Source organism: Hipposideros armiger, unplaced genomic scaffold (genome assembly GCF_001890085.2).
Source record: "Hipposideros armiger isolate ML-2016 unplaced genomic scaffold, ASM189008v1 scaffold_2027, whole genome shotgun sequence".
Taxonomy (NCBI): Eukaryota; Metazoa; Chordata; class Mammalia; order Chiroptera; family Hipposideridae; genus Hipposideros; species Hipposideros armiger.
The window spans coordinates 9,416-20,021 of NW_017733375.1; the positions used below are offsets into that span (position 1 = coordinate 9,416).

At 34.3% G+C, this 10,606-nt stretch overlaps 1 pseudogene; it reads left to right on the top strand.

Annotated features, from left to right (window-relative positions):
- The first annotated feature begins 1,945 nt into the window (after positions 1-1,945).
- On the top strand, positions 1,946-5,399 carry LOC109378470 (heat shock cognate 71 kDa protein pseudogene; annotated as a pseudogene).
- Positions 5,400-10,606: the final 5,207 nt, after the last annotated feature.

Genomic DNA, 10,606 nt, shown 5'->3' on the forward strand with positions numbered 1-10,606 from the left:
TGAGTACTGGCTTTTTCAGTATTAAGTATATAATAGAAGGACATTTTGAGAATCATGCAGCTACTGTCACAAAACTGGCAATTAAGAAATTGAAATATTTAAACCCTCTGTTATCAAATTTGTTTAGTTTAATCTCTCTGGGATTAAGTTTGTCTCTTAAACAAGCAAGCAAGCAAACAAAAAGCAGGTTGTGTCAAACGATTTCTGGTGCTTCTTCTTGTAGAATTCCAAAGTTAATAATAAGAAACACCTAACAGCTCTTCATTTTGAAATCACAAATTTCTGTCTAAGCCAAACATGAATACATATGTTTAAGAATTTCTGCATTAAAATTAATCTTCACTTTTTAATTTAATTTTAAAGAAAATTGTTGGCATCAACAAATTAGTAGAATTGCCAAAACATTTACATTTCTACTTTCAGAATTAAAAAGTAAATGAAAATTTTAAGTATTTCTAAGTTAGAACCCTAAATGTGACAGAGATGTTACCATCTGGATAATGTTCAAGTAACTAATTTATAACCCTTGCTTCTTGTGAAAATAAGTTGCAAACAAACATATTTAACACGAAGGGCAATAATCGGGTCATCTGACAAAAAAGTTTGCTTGGACAGCAGATATGTAATACCTATTAAGCTATTTCTTGAGTTCCTCTTTAGCGCAATCATATGTATTGATTTAAATTAGCCAATATTATTTCAGATGTGAAAAAGAAAATAATCTGCAAAATTAAAGTGTCGTTTGACTTGCATTTTTGTACAGTCCTCCAAAGCGGTATCACCAAACCCAAATTTAAGAATGAGACAGATGAGTATAAAGTGGTATTTTTTCCCTACAAGATAATGTTTAAGAAACACAACACAACAGGATGTGAATTATGATGTAATAACACATACCCTTTGCATTGTTAGATATGACTGCACTGAGCTCCATTTAACACACAAGGTGTGAATTATTACCCCATAATTCACACCATGAAATGGTTTATTGTGCTTATAAACAAGTCCCTATGCAATTTTTTTTTATTAAAAAGAGTGAAATGTCCCAATGTAATACGTTTTTAGAAGGAAATGTGAGAAAACAATCAGAATGGGAATTAGAAGAAGATAAAACATTTTCAGTTTTAAACACAGTTTTCTTTAACCAAAAGCAAACTATTTTGCTTCTCTTGACTGATGTTCAGACCCAGGAGGTATTTTGGCAGATAAGTCAGTTTAACTTCCCTACAGTTACCAGAGAGCCCCTTGGAACCATACTAGTTTTACAATTCTCCTCCCCTGTAAGGACTTTCACCATTACTTCAGAGCCTGGTAGCCCTCAGAAGTTTCTCTTGTACTTTTTAAAGCCCGCTGGTTTAATTCTTGTGCACTACCAAAACAAAAAGGCCTCCCGCCAGCTTATGCCCATCTCTAGAAGCCATAATGCCATGGAGTGAAGCAGGCAGTTACCTCTGAAGGTAGCACTCCTGGAAATGCTTGTGGGTGCATACCTCCCCTGGGAAACAAGTTCCCCCCACTCCCACCTCCCCACTTTCTTACCCACCCATCCACAAGCTAGTTGTCAAGAAATTTTGTTTATAGTGAGTGGGGATCGCTGAAGTCCTTGAAATATGAGTTTGCATAACAAAATAAATCGGTCAATACCAACTTTTTACATATGAAGAGCAGTGAGGCTGCTTTGGGATAATCAGTACAGTTTAAACAGCAACCTTGTGGACCAAAGGCATAAAGTAATTACTCAGGAAATTCTACAAAATTTCCCTGGAGTTTCCAACGGAGAGAGCCTATCTGGGGCCACTGTTGTACATAAAGTATGTAGAACTGGAAGTGCAAAGAGTGGGAGTCACAGCCTCTTCTATCCCCTCACGGGGTCACGGATATTAAAGAGATGGAGATGCCAGGCAGAGATATAAACATTGGATGGGAGAAAGGATGATTAAGTTCAATGACAGCCCCAGCACTTTTGGGCCAAAAACAAAATGTAGAATATGAATTGAAGTTAACAGAAAAAGAAATGAATGACAGTAAGGTTGACTGGCTTGTGGGGCACTTGGGTGACAAGTCTAATAATGTTCCTTTTGTTTTTGCTTTTGTTTTCTTGAGGGGAGAGATAAACTATCACATGAAATTTGTCATTTTAGCTATTTTAAACTTCATAATTCAATGGCATTAAGTACATTTACAATGTTCTACAACAATCATCACTATCCATTTTACAAACTTTTTTGTTCTATCAAACAGGAACTCTATATTCATTAAACAGTAACTTCCATCCCCCTTCCCCAAGCCCTTGGTAACTTCTATTTTAGTTTTCTTCTCTGTGAACTTCTTTGGTTTTTCATTGGACTGTGGGACTATATATTTTAGTGTGTGCACTGTCTAAAGCTTTAATCTTCCCTGACTATTGATGGCTATGTTCCAAAGTTATTTTTAAAAAGCATTACTCAATTTCTTAAAAGTGAGATGTATCCATGAAACATAAACCTAATGAGGTATTAATAGCTCCAAATAATTTATACTTTGATATTTTAGTGGAAATATTTTTTGTTTTCTTGGTGGGCCTTGTCATAACAAAGGTGGATTGGAGAATATTCTATTGATTTCAATTATCTGAGGAATTGCTATGCAGATTTTTCCTCATAGGGACTTGAAACTATATTGAGAGGAATATGATTTGTACAAGGAATAATTACAAAGGTTAACTCTCCCTTGTTAACTGAAATCAGTGTGACTCTTGTTAGAGTTATTTTGCTAATATCTTCAAAAATTTTAAAGAGACAAACCAAATTGAATATATTTTCTAGTAGCCATATCACTTATAAGGCTGGATTTTTAAGGAATATAAGTTAGACTAGTTCTATTTTTATATTACCACCCTACTAACATATTTTAAAATAATATATGTTGTCACTGTTAAATAATATGAAGAATAGTCTCAAAATGTGGGGATATAGAGTTGCCAGTTTTAAATGAGGTTTTAATATTCTGTTACTTTAGTTGATTATAATGTACTTTCTATTGATTCTGCATTGCCTCATATAAGATATTCCATGCTACTCAAAAAAATTAACTGGTACATTACTTACAAAAAAGATTAAGTTTCAGAGCTATTAGCCAAAAGCCCAAAATTATTGTGTATTTTGTGGACAGGAAAGAAAAGTAATAATTACATTTTTAAATATCCTATCAAAATAAAATTTCTTATGGCTCGATAAAATCTGTTAATTGGTTTGGAATTCTGGCTCAAGTCCCTTAAAACATCTTTCAACCTAAATGTCTCCTGAGTAAAATGGAAATTCTTAAACATACTTTGAGGAATGTATGAAATGATTTATGTAAAGAAACTTGGAACAATTCATGGTTTTGAACAGTTCTTGGTACATAGCAAGTGCTATATAAATGCTAGCTGTTGTAATGTTGTTTGCTATTATATGTTATTAGAAATAATTTATCCTCATTGCACTTCCCTTTAGTTTTTTTTTTTCTTTTTTTCAAACTTGAGACAGTAGAATTTAAACCAAAATTATAAATGTTTGCCTTGAGAAACTTGCACTCTACCCTGATATTTTCTTCTTAATGACTTGGTGGAAGTTTAGTAATCACACACAATTTGGTTTAGTTATAAAACATATTCATATAGAGAATGAGTATTTGTTGGTATTAAAAAACAAACAAACAATTTTACTAACTTCCATCATACCTTTTTAAATAGTGAAATTATTCTATATAGTAATAGGTTTCTGTGTGTATCTAGAACATACAGACCCCACATACAACCTTAACAGCTACAAAACTATTACTGTATATCATTCCTTCTCCACACTTAAAAACATCACATTCCTCTTTATACTTATTTTGGCTAGAAATAGACCTAACACCATATAATCCATAACCCATCCCAGACTCCATGATAGTCAACACTAATTTCTGTCTACTTACAAATGTTGTTTTTCTATTTCTACCTCTGAAATATCTCCCAAAGACATCCCCATATTGACATTCTGGATATTCTTTGGTTATGTCATCAATAAATCTTTACTAGATCATACTTTCTTAACTATTCCTCTGCTTCCATAGTATCTAATCCTACCTGGAATCAAACTGAAGTTATTATGCCTTGTTCATCTTTTACCCCTAGACCATAAAACAGGGTCTACTTGTGATTGTGCTATCCAGGCAGCCATCCTATCTGGAGACAAACCTGAAAAGGTTCAAGATGTGCTGCTATTGGAAGCCACCCCCCTTTCTCTTGGCATTGAGACTGCTGGTGGGGTCATGAATGCCCTCATCAAGTGCAACGCTACCGTCCCTACCCAGCAGGCACAGACCTTCACTGACTACTCGGACCACCAGCCTGGTGTGCTCAGCCAGGTTTATGAAGGTGAGTGGGTCATCACCAAGGATAACAATCTGCTTGGCAAGTATGAACTCACAGGCACACCTCCTGGCCCTCGTCGTGTTCCTCAGATTGAAGTCACTTGTGCTACTGATGCCAATGGCATCCTTAGTGTCTCTGCTGTGGATCAGAGAACAGAAAAAGAGAGCAAGTTTCCCATCACTCGTGACAAGGAAGACATGGAGTGCACGGTCCAGGAAGCTGAGAAGTACAAAGCTGAAGATGAGAAGCAGAAGGACAAGGTGTCTTCCAAGAATTCACTTGACTCTTACGCATTCAACATGAAAGCAACTCTTTTTTTGCTTGTTTGTTTAAGATTATATTGGGGAATTGAGGGAGGGAACAGCATTGAGGAATCAGGGAAGGGGAACAGACAAGTTCCTGTACTTTTGTTCTTCAGGCTAGTTGTGGAGGACGTCGTTGCTTCACTGGCCCATGTTGGTATTGTGATCATTGTGCTCTTCCCGGGTGAGGCAGGTCAGTCGCTGGCCATTGGACAGCCACTCACGGTAGCCCACTGCATTCCCACTGCAGCCTATGCTGTCGCTGGCCACTCACAGCAGCCCAGCTCCAGGTTGAGCTGTTGTTCACCATCTTAGCTGTAGAGGGCACAGTGTCACTGGCCTTCATGTGGGATCCGAACCGGGGCCCTGCTGCTCAGAGCTTTCGCTCCCAAGCCAGCTTTTAACCAACGAGCCGCTCAGCCGCCCGAAAGCAACCCTTGAAGGTGAAAAACTGCAAGGCAAGATCAATGATGAAGACAAGCAGAAGATTCTTGACAAGTGCAATGCAATCATTAACTGGTTTAATAACAATCAGCCTGCAGAGAAGGAAGACTTTGAACATCAGCAGAAAGAGCTAGAGAAAGTCTGCAACCCCAACATTACCAAGCTGTACCTGAGTGCAGGAGGCATGTCGGGAGGATGCCTGGGGCTTCCCTGGTGGTGAAGCCCCTCCCTCTGGCAGTGCCTCTTCTGGACTCACCATCAAAGAGGTTGATTAAGTCAACCTTGAGCATAGATTTAGCATTGTTCCATACAAAATATGGAAGGACCCACATTTGTAGCAAATTCCACAGCAGTTTTAAAGTTGACTGCTATTAATATATAGTAAAAAACTGGGCATTCTTGGTACTTGAATATGGAATATGTGCACAAGGAAAGGAAATAATGACCCACATTATAAGCACTGTATTGTAAAGTGGAAAATGTGATGTCTTAAATAAACTTATTTAAAATTGCAAGAAAAAAAAAAGATAGCATCTGTGAAAAGACAAATTATTACTTCTTGAGCAACTGGGCAGTAGTAAATAATTCATGAAGTTAGTAACCTTGAAAAGATGACTATTTGAGGCTAGTTATTTCAAGAGTGTATGCATAAAATAGATTATTCATTTTCAGTGATATGTTTCAGTAGAAGTACATAGAGCTTTTTCTTTTTAATTATTTGAAAGCTATGGACAAACAGAATTATTTAAAAGTGCCTTTATCTTTGACCTTTATTTCAGCCTGTTGAAGCTAAGGACCATACACTATTTTGAATGCTCCCAGAGCTCATATCTATCTATGTAGAAAAGTATTAAAAAAATTATTATTCTTAAGTCATACTATGATTCCTTAGATGGAAACATTAAAATAGACCCCAATGTGTGCCTATTCGTAAGTGAACTATAAGACACAATGTAGATAATTTTTTAAGAATATCTAGTCGATTCATAGATTTCTATAGCTTTACATTAATAGTAATACATTGAAACTGTAGGTCAAATGACAATTTTAAAGCAGGATTTTTCTGTGTCTAATTGTTTAAGGCACAAAGCACTAGTAGGAAATGAATCCTTGTATTATTTTTGAACAAAATATTAATTAAAATGTAATAAAGGAATAAAATAAAGTTTATCTTGCCAACTAAAACTAGTTAAAACAATGTCTTTTTTAAAATTGTTTTATAGTTTTATATAATGTAAATATGGAAAATGTTTTATATCAAATGTTATTAGAAAATGTGTTCTGGTTAAATGAAGATTTTAATGTCTGCCTGTAATATACTGAAACCATTTTTGAAAACTATATTGTCAAACATATTTATTCTTAATTACACACACCAAAATCAATATATTGAATAATCCATGTAGGGTTTAGCTAATATTTTATTTTATACATTTATGGTCTATTAACATTTTAATACTTAGTATTAACCATGCTTAAATTTTCCTACCAATCAATGCCTTGTTTTATTTGGCATTTTTCTTAATTAAATTTCTCATTCAGTATTTTGTCTTTTGCCTAGGTAGTTTATATAGAAACTATTTAGGCTTAAAAAGAAAACGGTAGTATATATGTGGTAGTTGCAGTTTAATTTTCCTTGTTTTTCCTTGAAATTAATGAGCTCTATATTTTAAATATGAAATTTGGTAAATTTTATTATTGGATTTTCTTTTATTACATTTAAAATAATAATGCGAGTGAGTTACTATAAAAATAAATATAAAGAAAGAAAACAGATTTTAGCAAAGTGTTTGTGCTTCTCTATTTCTCACTCACATCTATAATTTTACACATATATTTTGAATAAGAAATGAAACATTTTTCCCTGTAGTCCATCCCTTGGTTGACATTAGCAAAAAGAATTTCTGAGAAAGTCTGAAGGGCACTGTTTCAGACGCACAGATACTAATTACTTATGCTTTAATGATTTTGTTTTTTCATAGTCAGGTGAAATGGCTCAAAAATGACTTTATTTTGGTTCAGTAAGGATTTTAAAACTCTAGTAAAAATGCTGTTTCTAACCAAAATATTTTTAGTGTAATGTAGCCTGAAGGAATTTCATTGTACTTGTGTAATGTGTCCCATTCCCTTCTCTAAATGTAATGAAAATGTGCTAAAGCTAGCCCATTAGTCAGCAACAATTTAAAGATAAGAATAAAATTATTTGTTATGATTTTACTTATGTCTGCTGAAATTAATTCAAAAGGAAATTTATGTTTCTTATTCGTTACAAAATTTAATTTTAAAATACATCAACCAAGGATGGGTACAATTTTCAAAAGCACATATTCTAAGATGACAGTAAACACCATGGTTAGATTGTATCAGCTGGCTTCACTTCTCTATGTAGAATTATTTGGCACAAGGTAGGGAAAGGCATGAATTGTGCAATGCAGTTGTAGCACCTGGTTTATATTTCTAACTATATTGAATATAGCAGACTTTTCAAATGAATTGAATTCTTTCTTGCCTTCAAAGAATGTGATACTGATTAGGATGTGATATTTTTAGAATTTAATACACACACACACACACACACACACACACACACACACATGATATGGATTTGAGTATCCTGAGTGAAATCTGATTTATAGGGGGGAAAAAAGATAAAAGAAAACATTTTTAAATGGCGGGTGTTCAATTTTGTATAGATGCTTTTTATTTATAATCCGCTATCCCTCACATATTACCAAGTGTTGTTGTCCCCAGATCATTGTGGATACTGTAAGAGAGAAGAAACTTGACCTGCTTAGTATCAATCAGCTAGGAAACGATGCGATTCGAATTCAAATTCATATGTATTGGTTTAGATCTCCACTCTTTCCACTGGTCTATACTATTAAGAGTAAAAGTACTTATTAGAAGAAAAATACTTGATGAATATGTAATATATTCATGAAATGATTAGTGCTCCAGGATACACCTTCTACCCTTCTCTAGCAGGTTTCAGCCTAAGGAGGCTGCCCTGTACAGACTGCATCCTTATAGACTTTCCAGAGGATTTGGCCAATGTGAGTCATCAGAAAGATATAAACGTAGGAGAGCAGTGGGGTAAATGTATATATTTCCTCTGACCCATCACCGCCAGGTTGCCAGGGCTTGGCTATGTGTATCCAAGACCATAGTGCATCTTAAACATCCCTCTGCATACAACTCCCATCTCTGGTAATCGCTTCCTCATCTCACCCCTCAGACCTAGAGGTTTCTACAGCTTTCCCCATTCCCCTTGCTAGCTTGACAACACTGTAACACCCCCTTAGTGGTTTTCTTAAATGCTACCCCTATGTTGTATTTATCACTTTATTAAAGTGCCCTCGATTCTATAGTTGTTTGTCCAATTATTTACTTCTGGGACTCTTAATAATATAATTTTATTAAATTGCAGTCTTTGATATATTAATACATGGAATGCATTTATTATCCTTGTGTACGTTGTCATAAGATGCCATCTGCACATGGTTAATATAGTTCATATTTTACACAATACATTTTATTTCTTCTCAGGTAAATGGCAAAAGAGTTTTCAATGTTTGCATGGCCAAATAAAGTTAGAGTTGTACTGTGTTCATAGTTACAATCAGTCCAAAATTCTGTCTAGACACAATGCAATATATAGATGATGTATTATGGAATTGTACCCTTGAAACCTATATAATTTTACTAACCAATATCACCCCAACAAATTTAACTAAAATTAAAACCTATTATGTATTTGGTATAACTTACACAACAAATAGTATTTCTGTTTTGTAAATAAGAAAGTTGAAGCCCGAGAATGTATACAGCCCTCAGATCACAGCGCTAACATGGATATAAATTTCCATAATCACTCGTCTCATGTATGCACTTTCTGGGTTTTTTTTTTTAAGTTCTTTATAGTGTTGGATACTTTCAGAATCTGTTAAAATATTGTTTGATAATCCCCCTTAATTTATTTTCAAAACGTTGTTGCAAATTCATTTCCATAATTTCTGGAATCATCTTGTCTCTACAACTTGGCTTATGTTTGCATTGCTGATGCGTCACAGCACAGTGCTGACAAAGACTTGCCTCTTTGTTCCTTTCCCTGTGAAAAACCTACTTTAGAATTAATGTGATCAAGTCTGTATATACAGTTTCCTTTGAGTTCCTCTTATTTTATATTCTTGTGATAAAATAATGCTTATCTTTGATTTCAATATTCAGCGATCTGATCCCTTGAAAATGATGCTGTCGCTTGTTACTGAGGCATCCCTGATAGTGACTTTTAAAAACCTTTTACTAAAAAATCAGTCAGCTCAAGAAATACTTCTTGAGCTTAAAAATTTTTTTTAAACATTAGGATTTCAAAGTGTGATGAAAGGAATGTTCGTTGTAGAAATGTCCGCTTGTTTTATTGTAAATCATTCAATATAGTGTGCCAGAAATGATAATTGCTCCACCTCACATAATTGAGAATAAAATTCACTTGTAAATTTCCCTTCAAATAAATCCATGGCATGCATATCTTGCTTATATGAAACACACACACACACACACACACACACACACACACACACACACAAAGACAGACAGAATCAGAGAAATAAATGGATAAATTTTTTTAATTGTTTTGTTATATAATAGGCTTTTGTGTTGAAAAATATTAACATGTTATTGAGAATAGAACAGAAATGTATAAATAGATTAAAATCACAATAATAATAAAATTACCTTAATTTATTTTAATTTCTAAAATCATTTTTTGTCTACTATTTGATTTAACATATTTAATGGGTATTCAGAATGTTATAATTTTTGTTAAAATCTCCTTTGTTTTGGTTTGGTCTAATAACTGAAAAAAATGTAGCACCAATTAGAGTATTTTGTGATATATTTAATAATAGAAATATGCTAGTACATAGAACAAATCATTAATTGTGACCAGAGTCATAGAGAGTAGATGATAGAAATATAGGTCAAAGGTATTTTGAGAGGGATAGATGGAAGTATAGTATTTTGAAGGACAATGACAGATAAGAACAAGAAGCCTTCTAAGAGACATCATGCCTGGTTTTGAACAATTAGATGATCTTTTTTCAGGGAACTCAAAGGCATTCATCATTGTTAGAACATGCATCTCAAGAAGTGATGAGAAAAGAGACAGGAAAGAAAGGTAGAGGCCAGAAAATCCCATAGTCGTGAATGCGAAGCTAAGTAGTGTGCTATCTATCCTGCAGAAAAGGAGGACTTTTTGAAGATTTGAAACAGAAGTGGTACCAGCAAGTTGCTTTTTTGGAAAGGCTATTTAAATGGCAGCATAAGGAATAGAGTTGGTGGGATGTCATAGTAGATACTAACAACTTAGAAGGTATAATACACGTGGAGGTTAGTGATGACGCAAGAAGGAAATGGACTAGTGTAGAGAACAGAAATAAATATTGACTGTCTGTGCTAAGGATTAAAACAGAAATAGTCCAGG